Source organism: Notamacropus eugenii, chromosome 1 (assembly GCF_028372415.1).
Source record: "Notamacropus eugenii isolate mMacEug1 chromosome 1, mMacEug1.pri_v2, whole genome shotgun sequence".
Lineage (NCBI taxonomy): Eukaryota > Metazoa > Chordata > Mammalia > Diprotodontia > Macropodidae > Notamacropus > Notamacropus eugenii.
This window is the reverse complement of record NC_092872.1, coordinates 151,221,314-151,236,289: the sequence shown is the minus strand read 5'-3', so window position 1 is coordinate 151,236,289 and position 14,976 is coordinate 151,221,314. Positions and strand designations below refer to the sequence as shown.

Below are 14,976 nucleotides of genomic sequence, written 5' to 3'. Positions count from 1 at the left end.
AAAGTCAAGTAACTGACTGGGGAAATGGCCAAAAAAGGGGGGAAAATAAGACTATAGAAGGTTACTTTCTTGGTGAACAGGTGTTTTCTTCCATCCTTTCAGATGAAGAAGAACAATGCATACCATCAGAGGAATACCTAAAAGTCAAGGTTTCTGCATCCAAAACCTCCAAAATAAATATGCAGTGGTCTCAGGCCATAAAAGAGCTCAAAAAGGATTTTGAAAATCAAGTAAGAGAGGTGGAGGAAAAATTGGGAAGAGAAATAAGAGCAATGCAAGAAAACCATGAAAAGTGCATCAACAGCTTGCTAAAGGAGATCCAAAAAATGTTGAAGAAAATAATACCTTTACAAATAGGCTAACTCAATTGGCAAAAAGAGGTCCAAAAAGTCAATGAGGAGAAGAATGCTTTAAAAAGCAGAATTAGCCAAATGGAAAAGGAGGTTCAAAAGTTCACTGAAGAAAATAGTTCTTTAAAAAATATAATGGAGCAAATGGAAGCTAATGACTTTATGAGAAACTAAGAAATTACAAAACAAAACCAAAAGAATGAAAAAATAGAAGACAATGTGAAATATCTCACTGGAAAAACAAGTGACCTGGAAAATAGAAAGGAGAGACAATTTCAAAATTATGGGACTACCTGAAGGCCATGATCAAAAAAGCGCCTAGACAACATCTTTCATGAAATTATTAAGGAAAATTGCCCCAATATTCTAGAACCAGAAGACAAAGTAAATATTGAAAGAATCCACTGATCACCTCCTGAAAGAGATCTAAAAAGAGAAACTCCTTAGGAATATTGTGGATAAATTCCAGAGTTCCCAGGTCAAGGAGAAAATATTACAAGCAGCTGGAAAGAAATAATTTGAGTATTGTGGAAATACAATCAGGATAACACAAGATCTAGCAGTGTCTACATGAAGGGATTGAAGGGCTTGGAATATGATATTCCAGAAGTCAAAGGAACTAGGATTCCTTTACCAGCTAAACTGAGTATAATACTTCAGGGGAAAAAATGGTCATTAAATGAAATAGAGGACTGTCAAGCATTCTTGATGAAAAGAGCAGAACTGAATAGAAAATTTGACTTTCAAACTCAAGAATCAAGAGAAGCATGAAAAGGTAAACAGGAAAGAGAAATTATAAGGAACGTTATAATGTTGAACTGTTTACATTTCTACATAGAAAGATAATATTTGTAACTCTTGAGACTTTTCTCAGTATTTGGATAGTTGGAGGGATTATACACATAGACACAGACGCACACGCACACACACACATACAGACAGAGAGCACAGAGTGAGTTGAAAAAGAAGGGATGGTATCTAAAAAATAAAAGTAAGGGGTGGGAGAGGAATATATTGGGAAGAGAAAGGGAAAAATGGAATGGGGCAAATTATCTCTCATAAAAGAGGCAAGAAAAAGCTTTTTCAAAGGAGGAGAAAAGGGAGGAGGTGAGAGGGGAAAAAGTGAAGTTTACTCTCTTCACATTTAGCCTAAGGACGGAATAACATACTCAATTTGGTATGAAAATCTATCTTACACTATGGGAAGGTAGGGGAGAAGGGGACAAGTGGGGTGAGGGGGTGACAGAAGGGAAGGCAAATGGGAGGAGAAAGTAATTAGAAGTAAACATTTTTGAGGAACAACAAGGTCTAAAGAGAGAATAGAAGAAATGGGGGGCAAGATAGAATGGAGGGAAAGATAGTCTTACACGACATGACTATTATGGAAGTCTTATGCAAAACTACATATATGTATGTGTGTGTGTGTGTGTGTGTGTATATATATATATATATATATATATATATATATACACACACCCTATATTGAATTGCTTGGCTTCTCAGGGGGTATGGGTGAGGAGGGAGGAAGAGAGAAAAGTTGGAACTCAAAGTTTTAGGAACAAATGTTGAGAATTGTTTTTGCATACAACTGGGAAATAAGGAATACAAGTAATGGAGTATAGAAATCTATCTTGCTCTACCAGAAAAGAAAGAAGATGAGGATAAGGAAAGGGAGAGGTGTGATAGAAGGAAGGGCATATTGAGGGAAGGGGCAATCAGAATGCAAGGCATTATGGGGTGGGGGAGGGGAAAGATGGTAAGAAAATTTGGAACTCAAAATTTTGTGGAAATGAATGCTGACAACTAAAAATAAATAAATAAACATTTAGAAAAAGAATTTTTTTTAAACCACAATAATTTATTAAAACTATGTACTAAAGCTGAGGATCTATAACTGAAGAATAAGGATGGGTAGCCAAAGAACTGGTTTGCTTGTTTTTTAAACATATGGATAACTTCATTTCAATATATGTGGCTTTCTTTGTAATCCTATGCATGTCATCTTATGCATTTATAAACATTCTGAAAAGGATCAATAGGTTTCAACAGACTGACAAAGGAGTTCATGACACAATGCAGATTAGGAAACACTGAACTAAGTAATGGAGGAATTGTAACCTGGATTGGTGAAGAGAATATTATGTGAATGATATCACAATTTCTGGAAATATTGATGAAAGCATAGGATGAAAAATCAAATTTAAGTATTCTGAAAATTGAAGAATGCTATAGCTTGCAGTAGAAAGAGAACCTGTGGCCTTCCCTTTACTTTGTGCAGATCTGGTGCCAGTGATTTACTCTGGCATAATTGGCATACAGAAATACCTATCTCATCTTCTTTTTTCTCTGAGGAAAGAAATATGCCTCTTTGCAGGGAATAGTAATAAGTGCATTCACTTAAACGACACACTCAGCATACTATATGTTTCCAATCGGCTAGAGCAAAGGGTATTTAAAAAAACAAAGCATATTATCTATGTAAAGAACTGAATTTTAGTACTGTAACTGAAATTTTTGGTTGGAAATGCTTAAAAATGCTTTGGTTGGATGCTTAAAAAAATCTGGCAGCACATAGTTGAATCTTAAGGCTTAACTGGAGTCTATCTGCATACAGCTGCTATCGTGATTTCAATAGGAATAGATTCAAGGAGCCAATTTCATTAACAGACAATTTCTAGAGGGCAGAATCTACTGGATATACTGTTAGGTGCTTGAAGTTTGAGGTCCTTTATCAAAGATTTGAATTCCATTTTAATTTGTAGGTACAGTTTTCTCCTAAAAAAATCTTACCTCAATTTTTGTCCTTATTATCAGGTATATAAAAAAATGTCAGAACAGCGCTGCCCCAGAACATTTATTAGTTTTGCACCTTAGAGTTGTCTGTTTTGTTTTCTTAAGCTGAAGAGGACTGAACATACTTAAAAGCTGTGGGGTTTTTTTTTTTTCTAATTCAATGTAGTTACTCTGAGTACAAGACCTACATAGGAGGATTCTGGAGAACTCTTCCGTTTAATTAGAGCAGATTTTGGTGAAATGTTCACATTTCCATCTTCATCTGTCAAGTTCCATTAAATTAGATGAGAATACTCAGGAATTTCATACGTTCAGTTTAATAGTAGCTGATGTCTTGATTATTCAGTCTCTCTCCAAAGATTTTATGAAAGCATCCCTTATAAGAGGGGAAATGACAGAATGAATCCAAGGCCAATTTCAAGAAATGAAGAGTGCCTGTATGATCAGTAAAGGTAATTAAGTAACTCAAATGCAAAACCGACACACACTTGATAAGCAGAATAAAATGAGTCATTTTTCCCCCACAAAGAATATTAAACAACTTTAAACAGTGAGTCAACAAAAATGTAACCCAAACACAAAGAGTCTTTAAGTCTTTATTGAGCGTTAGAATCATATTAAGCAGCAAGAATATCTATTTTGGCTATAATATTGATTTTTTTAAACCAAAGATGAAGTTAAAGAAGAGAAGAGTTTCTAAAAAAGAATGTTTACTAAATTATAGAGCAAGTAATTCCCAAAGTTAATGCCTTCTAAAGACACATAACCCTTGTCAAACAGGGAGGCTGGTACAACATAGTGCACTCCACAGAAATTCAATATACACTTATTAATGATGGCATGATTCAAATGGCTTTTTCTTTATTTTCTGCATTTGGTAAGGATAGGAGCTGGACAAATATTGCTATGGGAAACTCCTGACTGAGTAAATTTCCTCTACCAATATAAATCAGCATCTCCTCTGTAACTTAAAGTCTCAAGAGTTGCCTAAACTAAAGCACTGAGAAGTTGTGACTTGACCAGGGTCACACAGCTGGTATGTATCAGTCTAGACTTGAGCCTAGTTCTTCCTAGAGCTTAGACTAGCTCTTTATCCCCAATGCCACAGATGCTTCTCCACACTTGACGTTAATTCTTTTTTCATCAGAAGAACAATTGTAAACACCCCTGACTGCTTACCAACACATTGTCCTCAGTCTTTTGGATTCCTGGCACAAGTCAGAGCTACAAAGAATGTTCCTTAATCAAGGACAAGACAGAGTGGAGGGGAGGATCACTGCATGGAGGAAAGGACACTGGATTTGGAATGAAAGAACTAGGGGTTTTTATCCTAGGTCTGATACTTCTTATTATGTCACCTTGGATAAATAAATCTTTCTACACCTCAGGTTCCTACTACATAAAATGAGAACAATGGGCTAGATGACCTCAAATCTATTCACATCCAAACCTTATGGTTTTATGAATTCTCTCAGACTTGGAAACTTTTACTCATTCTTATAAAAAACAGATAATGATTGAAAGATATTCAGTCACTGATTTTTTTTCCTCCTGTTAACTATATAGGCTATTTTATTATTTTGAGTTTGTGGTACATATTACTCTTCACTCAACTATTTGTCCTCTGAATTACATACATGATATCTTCCCTGAATTTCGACAGAAGTTATAAGGGTCAAATACTCCTCTCATCTTCCTTTTCATATCAATTTTTTAAAAGTTTCATTGATGTGTTTTGTTATTGCATTACAAACATTTATAGGTTACTTCCACTTCATGAATGTCTCTTACAATGAAGTAAAACAATATATTATACAGTGACCTCATCTGAAAGTGTATGCAGCATTTCACTTCTGTAGTACACCTCTCCCTGTCTAGCTTTTTAATTAGCAGAAATCTATTTTCTCTCCCTCCCAAGCCCTACATCACTGGAAAAAAAAAAGAAAAAAGGAAAAACAAATTTCTTTTAACAAATATGCATTGTCAAGCAAAACATATTCTTTCAGTGGCTGTATACTATGTATGTGTATATACATATTCATGTTCATATGTGTGTATAAAATTTAAGGCACAGAATTTTATATGTGTGTATGTATATATACATACACATAAATATATTTTTTAAAATTCTGTAACCTATAGCTGGGGCAGCTAGGTGGTGCAATGGGTAGAGTGTTAGACCTAGAATCAGGAAGACTTACCTTCCTGAGTTTAAATATGGCCTCATGTACTTCCTAGCTGTGTGACCCTGGGCAAGTCACTTAGACCTGTTTGCCTCAGCTATAAAATGAGGTGGAGAAGAAAATAGCAAATCATGGTGTCACAAAGAGTCAGACAAGACTGAAATGACTGAACAAAAACTCTAAATCTATCACTTTTCTGTAATGTTTCATCATCGATTCTCTGGAATCATGAATAATTATTATATTTATCATAGTTCTTATAATTTTCAAAGCTGTCTTTACAGTATTGTTGTTATATAATTGGTCTCCTGTTTCTGTTCATATCTCCTCTCATATCACTACCATCAAAATGTCTGTGTGTGCATATACATACACACATATATCTCTTTCTTCCTCTCTCTCCTGCTCTTTCTTTTCTCTCTCTCCTGGATAGCACAGCATCAGTAGAAAAGCTATTTGGAAGCTTCAACCCTAGCGAAATGGTAATTCTCCAGCTCTAAGCATATCACTTGAACCATACTGAGGAAAGCCACAAACCATTCCTTCCCACTTGTTTTCCTCTATTATGCCATCAGTTTCTTCATTCTTTTCTTCCACCTTGCTCTTCAACTTGAAATCTGCCAAGGTCTCACTTATCTTGGATAAAAAAAAGTCACCAGATCCTGCTGTCCAAGGTTCAACTACCTTTCCTCTTTCTCCCTGGCCATTTACCTTCAAGTTTCTCAACTTCACATAGCCTGACTCAACTCCCTCACCAGAGCTCGAACCCATATCCTCTGACTCTTCCTATTTTATCTCATTGTTTTCATTAAGATTTCATAGTGGACCTGGACATTGAATGATGAATAGGAATTAGTCAGAAATTTGTAATGGAAAAGATTCTAGGTGAAAGTAACAGAAGCAAAGGAATAAGCAGAAAAGGGCAAGGGCAGTTAAAGGATGACAAGTTGACCATGAAAGAGAAAGGATCAAGGACAGCATAACAAGGTCTGAAGGCAGGGTGCCTGTAGGAATTGTGATCCTATTGACAGAAAGGATTAAGGATTTGGATGATTCTCCAAAACACAATTCCAGATCTCTTTTCCCTCAGTCTCTAGTCTCATGTGTTCAATTACTGGCTTAGAAATCTCCACTTGAATATTCTCAAACTAAAGCCTAAAACCAAAATCAAGTTACTCACCAAACTAGATCCACCCTCAGGCTTCCTCATCTCTATTGATAAAGTCTTAGCCCTGTAGTTATCCAGTTCCAAACCTGAGAATCATTTTTTTAGTTCTCCCTTCCCTTTTTCCTTCTAACCAATTAATCACTGAGTCCTGATGACTTATTCTTCTCACACATCCATCCTTTTTTACATTCTCACGACCACCATCCTCTTTCAAGAATCTACCATCTCTTGCTCAGACTATTTCTCATTCTCTAATCTGATGCACTCCAAGCCACTTTAACATACCACAGCTAAAAAAGTCTTCCTAAAATATTTCAAGGTTACTCTTCTATACACACACCTTCAGTGCCTCTCTACTCTTGATATGAAGAAGTTTAAACTCCTTGTGCTGACCTTTGTAACCTGGCTCAAAACCATCTTCTAAAGCAGTATCTCTGTTTTTCCCCACTGAAATACCCTCCATCCTCTTCTTTCCCCAGTCAAATCTACCCATCAACCAAAGCAAAATTCAAGTCCTTCTTCTTTCAAGAAGGTTTCCAAGTCTAGTCAGTTAGATAGTATTTATTAAGCAACCACTGTGTGCCAAGCATTGTGCTAAGGCTTAGGCATACCAAGAAAGGAAAAAAGACTCCATGCTGTCAAGGAGTTCAGAGTCTAATGAGAGACAACATGCAAACAATTATGTAGAAACAAAATATGAACAGGATAATTTCGTCTCAGAGGGAAGGCACTAAGACTAAGAAGTACTGGACAAGACTTTTCACTGAAGATGAGCCGTTAGCTGAGACTCAAAGGAAACTAGGAAAAGTGGAAGGCAGAAATGAGAAGGGGAAGAGTTTTCCACAAATGGTAATAATCAGTGACAAATCTCAGGGCTTAAAGATGACATGCCCTGTGTGGTGAACAGTAAGGAGGCTGGTGTCTTTGGGTCACAGAGTACATGGCAAGGAGTAATGTATAAGAAGACTGGAAAGGTAGGAAGGGTTCAGGTTTGAAGAGCTTTAAAAGCAAAACAGGATTTTATATCTGATTTTAGAGGTAATAAGGAACCATTAGAATTTGATGAATAAGAGGAAAGGGAGGTGATATAGTCAGAAGATGTGTGCTTTAGAAAAATTAACCTGACAGCTGAGCGAAGGAAGAATTGGAATGAGAAGAGATTAGAAGCAGGGAAACCACCTAGGAGGCTATTTCAATAATCTAAGTGTGAGGTCATCATGATGATGACCAGATGACCACATATCCAGTGGTAGAAAAGAGAAGAAAATCATATTCAAGAGATGTAATAAAGAAAGAAAGGAGGGGTTTCAGGTCCTACTCTGCATACTGAGCAAGAAGGAAGTTCAGAGGCAAGCAGCAGCTGTATGGCTCAGACCCCAGGGGCAGTTCAGGACCTCAGTTTCAACTTCTAGTCCAGTTTGAAGCTTGCAGGGAATCCCAGACCAAAGGGAAGCTTGAATCTCTATGACACTGAACCTGCAAAGCTTCGTAGGTAGCTGACAGTGGCTGAGTTGAGCTGCAGTCTGCTGTTATTCAGATCTAAGTCCAAGTCAGGAACCTTCAGAGCTAAGAGCAGGGGCAGTAATCAGACTGTTCCGCACTGAAAGTTTACAGGTCTCCAGCCTAAGCTGTCCCTGTTGGTGTTACAGTTCAGTCATTTTTCAGTTGGGACAGACTCTTGGTGACTCCATTTGGGGTTTTCTTGGCAAAGATCCTGGAGTGGTTTGCCATTTCCTTCTCCAGCTCATTTTACAGATGAGGAAACTGAGGCACAGGTAGTAAGATTTGAACTGAGGAAGATAAGTCCTTCTCACTTGGGTTTAGCACTCTATCCATGGTGCCACCTTGCTGCCCCAGCAGCTATCTCTGGGAACTTAGAATAACACATTCAATATCTCTAAGAGAGCAGCAACAAAGCCAGCTCAAAACTTCCCTCCAAGAGTGGTCAGAAGTGACCCTAATATCAAGTCTGAGGTCAGGAATTGGGCTAGAAGAACAAATAAACAAACACAAAGAATCCTATCATAAAAAGCTGTTATGATGATGGGGATGTTCAACACCCAAATCCAGAAGAAGAAAATGACGCTAAAATATCTATAAGTCAGGTGTCAAAGAGAAACGCAGCATTCAATTAGATTTCTATGAGAAATGAAGCAAAGGTTTTCTTTAAAGATTTTAAACAATGTAATGAAATGAGAGTGTTAGAGGAATATATCAGGAAATAGAGCTACAGAAGAAAAAAATATGTGATTAACAGTTTGGCATAAGATGTACAAAACTTTGCCCAACCACAAACTCTCTGAGAATTAGAATGGACCAAACAGAAGCAAATATCTCCATGAGACAGCAAGAAATATTAAAAACAAAGTCAACAGAAGAAAAAAATCAGAAGGAAATGTAAGATATCTTATGGAAAATACTGACTGGAAAGCAAATCAAAGGGGAAAAAAAATCTAAGAATCATTGTATTACCTGAATGCCATGACACGGCATACACGCACGCACGCACGCACACACACACACACACACACACAGAGAAGTTAGATATCATATTTCAAATAAATCTTAAAAGAAAAACTCTTCAGATGTTAGAACCAGAGGGCAAAGGGAAAATAAGATCCACTAGTCACTTCCTGAAAAAAAATCCCAAAGGGAAAACACCTGGAAACATTTTAACCAAAATTCAGAGATTCTAGATCAAGCAAAAAAGTCTGTAAGTGGCCAGAAAGAAAGAATTTAAGAATTGAGGAAACACAAGAAGGATTGTTCACAGTGAGGCAGTCACCATTATAAAAGAATAGAAAGTTCAGAAGATGGTATTCCAGAAGGCAAAACATACATAGACTTATAGCCAAGAATTACTTACCCGGTAAAACTGACTATAATCATAAAGGGGGAAAAATAGACTTTTAATTAAAAAGAGAACTTCTAAAAATTCCTGATGAAAAGACCACAGTTGTGTAAGAACTGAAACTCAAATATCAGAGTTAAGAGAAAAATAAAGGTGAACATAAACAGAAAACAATAAAGGACTAAACGAAGATAAACTGCTTATATTCTAATATGTGGAGGTGATGGTACATATTCCCTCTGAACCCTATGATCATCAGGGGTGACAGAGGGTGCCCCAATTACACAGAAAGCCTAAAAATGACTCTCATGTCTTTATGACTTTAAAAGGGAAAAGGAAAACTTTGGGTGAATTGGTGGGAGAAGAGAGGAAAAGAACGGCTAGGAAAGATTATCTCACATAATCAGAGTACAAGTAGAAGTCTATATAAACAAAGAGGAAGGTAAGGAGGAAGGGCTGACACATTAACCTTATTCTTATCTGATGGACTAACTCTAACCCTTCCTTAGTTTGTTTCACTTGATTTTTTATATATGAAGTATACACATGTATAAACAGGGATTTTTTTTAAAAGTACAACTAGTATTGGAAAGGGAAGTCCACAGTTATTCATCCTTTCTCTAGGCTCAAATTATTAATTTATTGTACTACTACTTTTGCTATTAATTATATACTGTTTTGTTATATTGCTTATATTTCCATTTTTATTGTTAACTGTTATGATTAACTTTTCATTAATTTATGCCCTGTCTCTCCAACTATACATACTTTTCCTGTCCCTGATAGAGCTTAACACAGTGCCTTTCCTAAAGTAGGCACTCAAACCTGTGATTGCTTTATTAGCTTTTCAAATATTTCACATGCCTCTAGAGAAAGAATTTTAAAATGAAGCTACTACAATGAACAACTGTTGTACAACGAAATCCGTCTTTATGTCTCCAGTCTTAATTCAAAAAGTTACATGTTATAAGTCAATTCAAGCAAAAAGCTTAATGTCTAATAGTAAGGGTAGTTCCCATTACAGCCATCTTGTCTAACCAAAAAAATGAAGTCACTGAGAACCAACTATGCCTCTTACTCTGGAGGACATTTTATCCTGTCAGCCTCCTCTGGAAATAGACCCATCAACATAGAATTCAAAACACCCAAGCAGTTTTTGGTCAGAATGTTAGCAAACACCATTTTCTCAAAGAATGGAAACTCATTTCAACTTCAATTCTTTGGGCCCAATTTGGCTCTCAATCTGTTCCTAGTATCCCTGAGAGGCAACAACTTTGGGAAATAACAAGATATAGGGAGAGACACTAGACTAGAAGTCAAGTGACCTGGTTTCTAATCTTGGCTCTACCACTAACTCTCTGTATAAACTTGGGTAAATCTTTTAACTTTTTAAATATTTTATTGATACTCTTTTCTCACTTCCCACCGGTTCATCTATCCCTTGGGTCCTTTCCTTGTAAGAAATATAATCAAACAAAATGAATCAATATTTGGCCCATATATGAAAATGTAAAACTTATTACACACCCTTGTTTACTTTCTCTGATGATAAGTAGGAGTCTGGAAAATCCTTTTATTTCTTGGGCATAAGTCCATATTGGAGTTGAACCAGGTGATTCCTGTTTTGAAACTCTAGGCTCAGTTCACAAATCCTATCTTCTTATAGTAAAAATCACATAAGTTACCAAAACAAGAAAAAAAATCGTATCTTCAACCCGTTATTTTAGTAGGCGAAGATTTTAAACACCATATTGACCCAAATATAAGAGAACTTCAAATATAAAGGAAATTTTGATTTTCAATAAAGAGAAATTTGGAGATGTACTAGAGAACGGGGGGAGGAGGTAAAGGGGAATGTTCTGTAGCATGAAACACTTTGTGAAATGGTCCCCTCTCCCTTGAGTTTTTTGCCTACCAAGGATGTGGCTTGTGTAACCCTAAGGTGAGTTAAATACAACTGTTCCTTAGCAACCCCTCAGCAGCCTGTACTTGCTCTCTACAAGGGCCAATGTCTCTTCCAGAACAGAGCATTTGGAAATAGAAAGAAATCTTAATGAGGCTTCTAAATGAAGATTCAGAGAGCTCTCTCCACTCTGCCACCCCCATCCTTCCACCTGCTCAGTCCCTCTGTTGTAAACACTCTCAAGTCTCCCAGGGCTATTTACCCACAATATCGTCAATGGCATCTGCAAAAGTAGCAGCAACCAACACCTGCCCTTAGGTTTATTGTCAAGGGCTCAAATTAACAACTCCAGCCTTCAGTGCATCACATCATCCAATATAAGGGAAGTTTGAAGATTTAAATTTTAACTTTTAAGTAATACTAATTCACATTTTCACATCACTTTAAAGTTTACAGAAATATTTAAAAACAACAAGCAACCACCTAATATTTATAACTCACCTATATCTGAACCAATGGGGTTATACTTGTTTTCCCAAAAAAAGAAAAACAAATGAATGGGGAGTTCTCTACCATGTTATCTGTATGTCCATCTCATTGACTCCCTGCCTCCCTTCAGTTCAGGTGCCACCTTCTCTAGGAGGCCTGCCCTGATCCAACCCCCCCAACACTCTCTATTTACTCTGTATGTATTGTCATATGCTCTTCTGTGTTCATGTTGCCTGCTTGCCCCACACCCAGCAGAATGTATGGTTAAAGACTGGGGTTTTTTTGTCTTTATCTTGGAGTCCACACAGTGCCTGGTACACAGAGAGAGGAACCAGGGATAGGGCTTGAACCTAGAATTTCATTGGTATAGAGAACTCCTAGCTGAGGAAGTCCCCTCCGCCAGGGTCCCTTCTCTGCAAATTACGGACCTAGAGAGTTACCTAGAGAATTGAGAATTGCCTAGAACCTCTTGGTTTTTCTGATCTATGTAAAAATAGACGCCAAACCCCATCTACTACTAGAGGCCTTTCCAGCCCCTCCACCATGCCTTCTTTCCTACTGAGAATATCTTTCATACACTGTGTATATTTTATATACACCTAATTATTTACATGTGTCTCCTCCATTAGAAGGTAAGTTTCTTGAGGCCAAGAGCCATTTTTTTCTTGGTATAATCACCATTTAATATGTGCCTGGCAAAGAGCAGCTACTAAATAAATGCTTGTTACCTCTACTTCCAAGGTGGTAACTTGCCTAGGGTTCAAACCTTCCTGATAAATTGAGCTAGCATATAGCGTAAACACTCTCAACCAGGAAGATAAAGTAGGTCTAGACACCTCAGATTAGCTCACAAGTGAAGAGATATATTATTTTTCATGTAAAAATTTACATAGCCTATAGAAATTCACCAAATTTTGTAATTATCCCCCCTCTATTGGATCCATTGACGACTGATATTCTGAGGAACTGATGTACTCTATCCAATGAATCTAGACAAGACGGGTAGTATGTGGCATAATGGATGTAATTCAAATAAATCTTCAACAGTTTATCAAATATTCTTTGTGAATATTGATGAACTAACAAAGTCAATTAGGAAGTCAATTAGACATTGTCCTAATATCTAACTCAAGTCTCTGATCTATAAAGAATCTATAATGCTACTTAATACCTTCCCTTTCCCTGAAAAGCTAGGTCCCCTGTATGTAAATTACAGTAAAATCTAGAGCTAATGTAGAAGAAACACACAAGATCATAATCCCTATGGGACAAAGGGTGATTTCAGAAGGAAAGAGTTGTGGTTTTCAATGTAGTATTGAAAGGAATGTGTGCACGCCTGTAGTTGGAGAAGGGAATGGATGATAATAATAGATATCATCCTCCCCAAAATAATAACTCACCAACTACCATTGAACTGCATACACATATTTGGCACTCATTTTTCATATTTCACAGGTGACACAAGCTACCACGGAAATTCCTAAAAGATAATGATGCATGTTTACTAGCTGATGAAGGGGTACTGTATGGGTTTCGCTATTTCACTTATATTGTTTCACTGTGCACAATACATAAATTTCCTTAGTTTCTTAAGCTTTGTTTACTTTTAATAACTTCTGTGACACTTAAAGTCATACTGATACTTCTAAAAAAAGCTCTACTAATTCATAATTAGTACAAAACAGGAAAATATATACACAGAGGGACTAAAGCCCTAAAATCCTACACAGATAGAATAATTTCATATTGCTGCCAAATGGCACTGAATATTCAACTTTGGCTTCAATGAATTTCTTTTATGGGGGTGAAGATTTTTAAAAGGCTTAGAAACTTTAAGGTTAAAGTTGGAAGCAGCTGGACAAAAAACTAATTTTTTAAATTATCTTAGTGATAAAGTAATCATATAGGAGGAGAGGGAAAAAAGAGAATTGAGGAAAACAAGAGATAAGAAAAGGCAGAAAAGAAATGAGAGAAAAAAATGAAATATAGAAAGTTAAAACTGGAAGGGAATTTACCAATAAACACGTCACAGATGAAGATACTGAGGTGTAGACGGACATCAGACATAAGGTCTACAGGTCTCATGCAGCCCCAAACACTTCCAAGTATTGCCCAAACCAGTTTAAAATGTAATTAGGAGATATTTAGCATAATAAATAGAATATAATAAAAACATAAAGATAATGCTAATGTGGGGTTTTCTAAGTCATTATGTGGCATGAAGGAATCCTTATGTACAATTTTTGTTGTTCATTCATTTCAGTCATCTCCAATTCTTTGTGACTCCATCTGGGGCAAACAGGATTAAGTGACTTGCCCAGGGTCTGAAGCCAGATTTGAACTCAGGAAGATGAATTTTCATGACTCGGCCCAGCACTCTATCCACTGCACCACCTAGCTGCCTGACTATAGTTTAGTGACTCATTTCTATTTGAGTTCAATACCACTGGGTTAGGTCATACATCCAGTTAATGACAGATCCAGGGCTACAACCCTTGTCTCCTGATTCCTAATCCAATAATCTTTCCACTATAACACTAAAGAGAAAAGAAGTCTAGAACAGAAAATGATAGTAATTTATTCTAAAATGATATGGATCAAAAGATCTGTGTTTATACTCTCATGTGAGAGATGAGATTCCCATTTGCTGATGATGTTACCCTTTCCAACCACATAAAAAAATATCTCTCTTTAAATTCACCTGCTTGGCACTTCACATACTTGGAACTTTAGGAAGTATATTAATTTTGAACAAATTTGATATGATACCAAAAGCTACTAAGACATACCTTAAGTTTAATTTGTGTTTCACTCCACCATTTTAAAACAAATGATGGCCACTGTTTCCAAATGGTTATGTTATCTAAAAACTTAAGCTGTATTTAAGTCACATTTTGTCCATGGTGGGGATGTTACAGAAACATGTAATTGCATAGATTAAAGCTAGCAGTTTACTGTTAGAGGAGCTAATATGCAGAAAAGATATCTGGGATCATAAAGTCACTCAATAGCAGAGCTGCAAATAAGACCAACAAATACAAACTCATAGCCCTTAGAGCTAATCAAATAAAAATATAATCGTGAATTATCTTTTAATAAGTAGAAAAAATGTTAAACCACATGGCAATTGCCTTTAATCAGTCCAGAAAATGAGATATTGCCATAATAATTAAGATCAACATTAGTAAACAGTTCCTAATATATCAAGAATTAAAAAAAGAAATTTCACTTCAAAGAAG

The 14,976-nt window shown here is 36.5% G+C and overlaps 1 protein-coding gene across 6 annotated transcripts in view; it reads right to left on the bottom strand.

Moving 5' to 3' along the window:
* The window catches only part of APBA2 (amyloid beta precursor protein binding family A member 2), a 364,180-nt gene that overhangs the window by 195,810 nt on the left and 153,394 nt on the right, over positions 1–14,976 (bottom strand). The window lies entirely within an intron of this gene.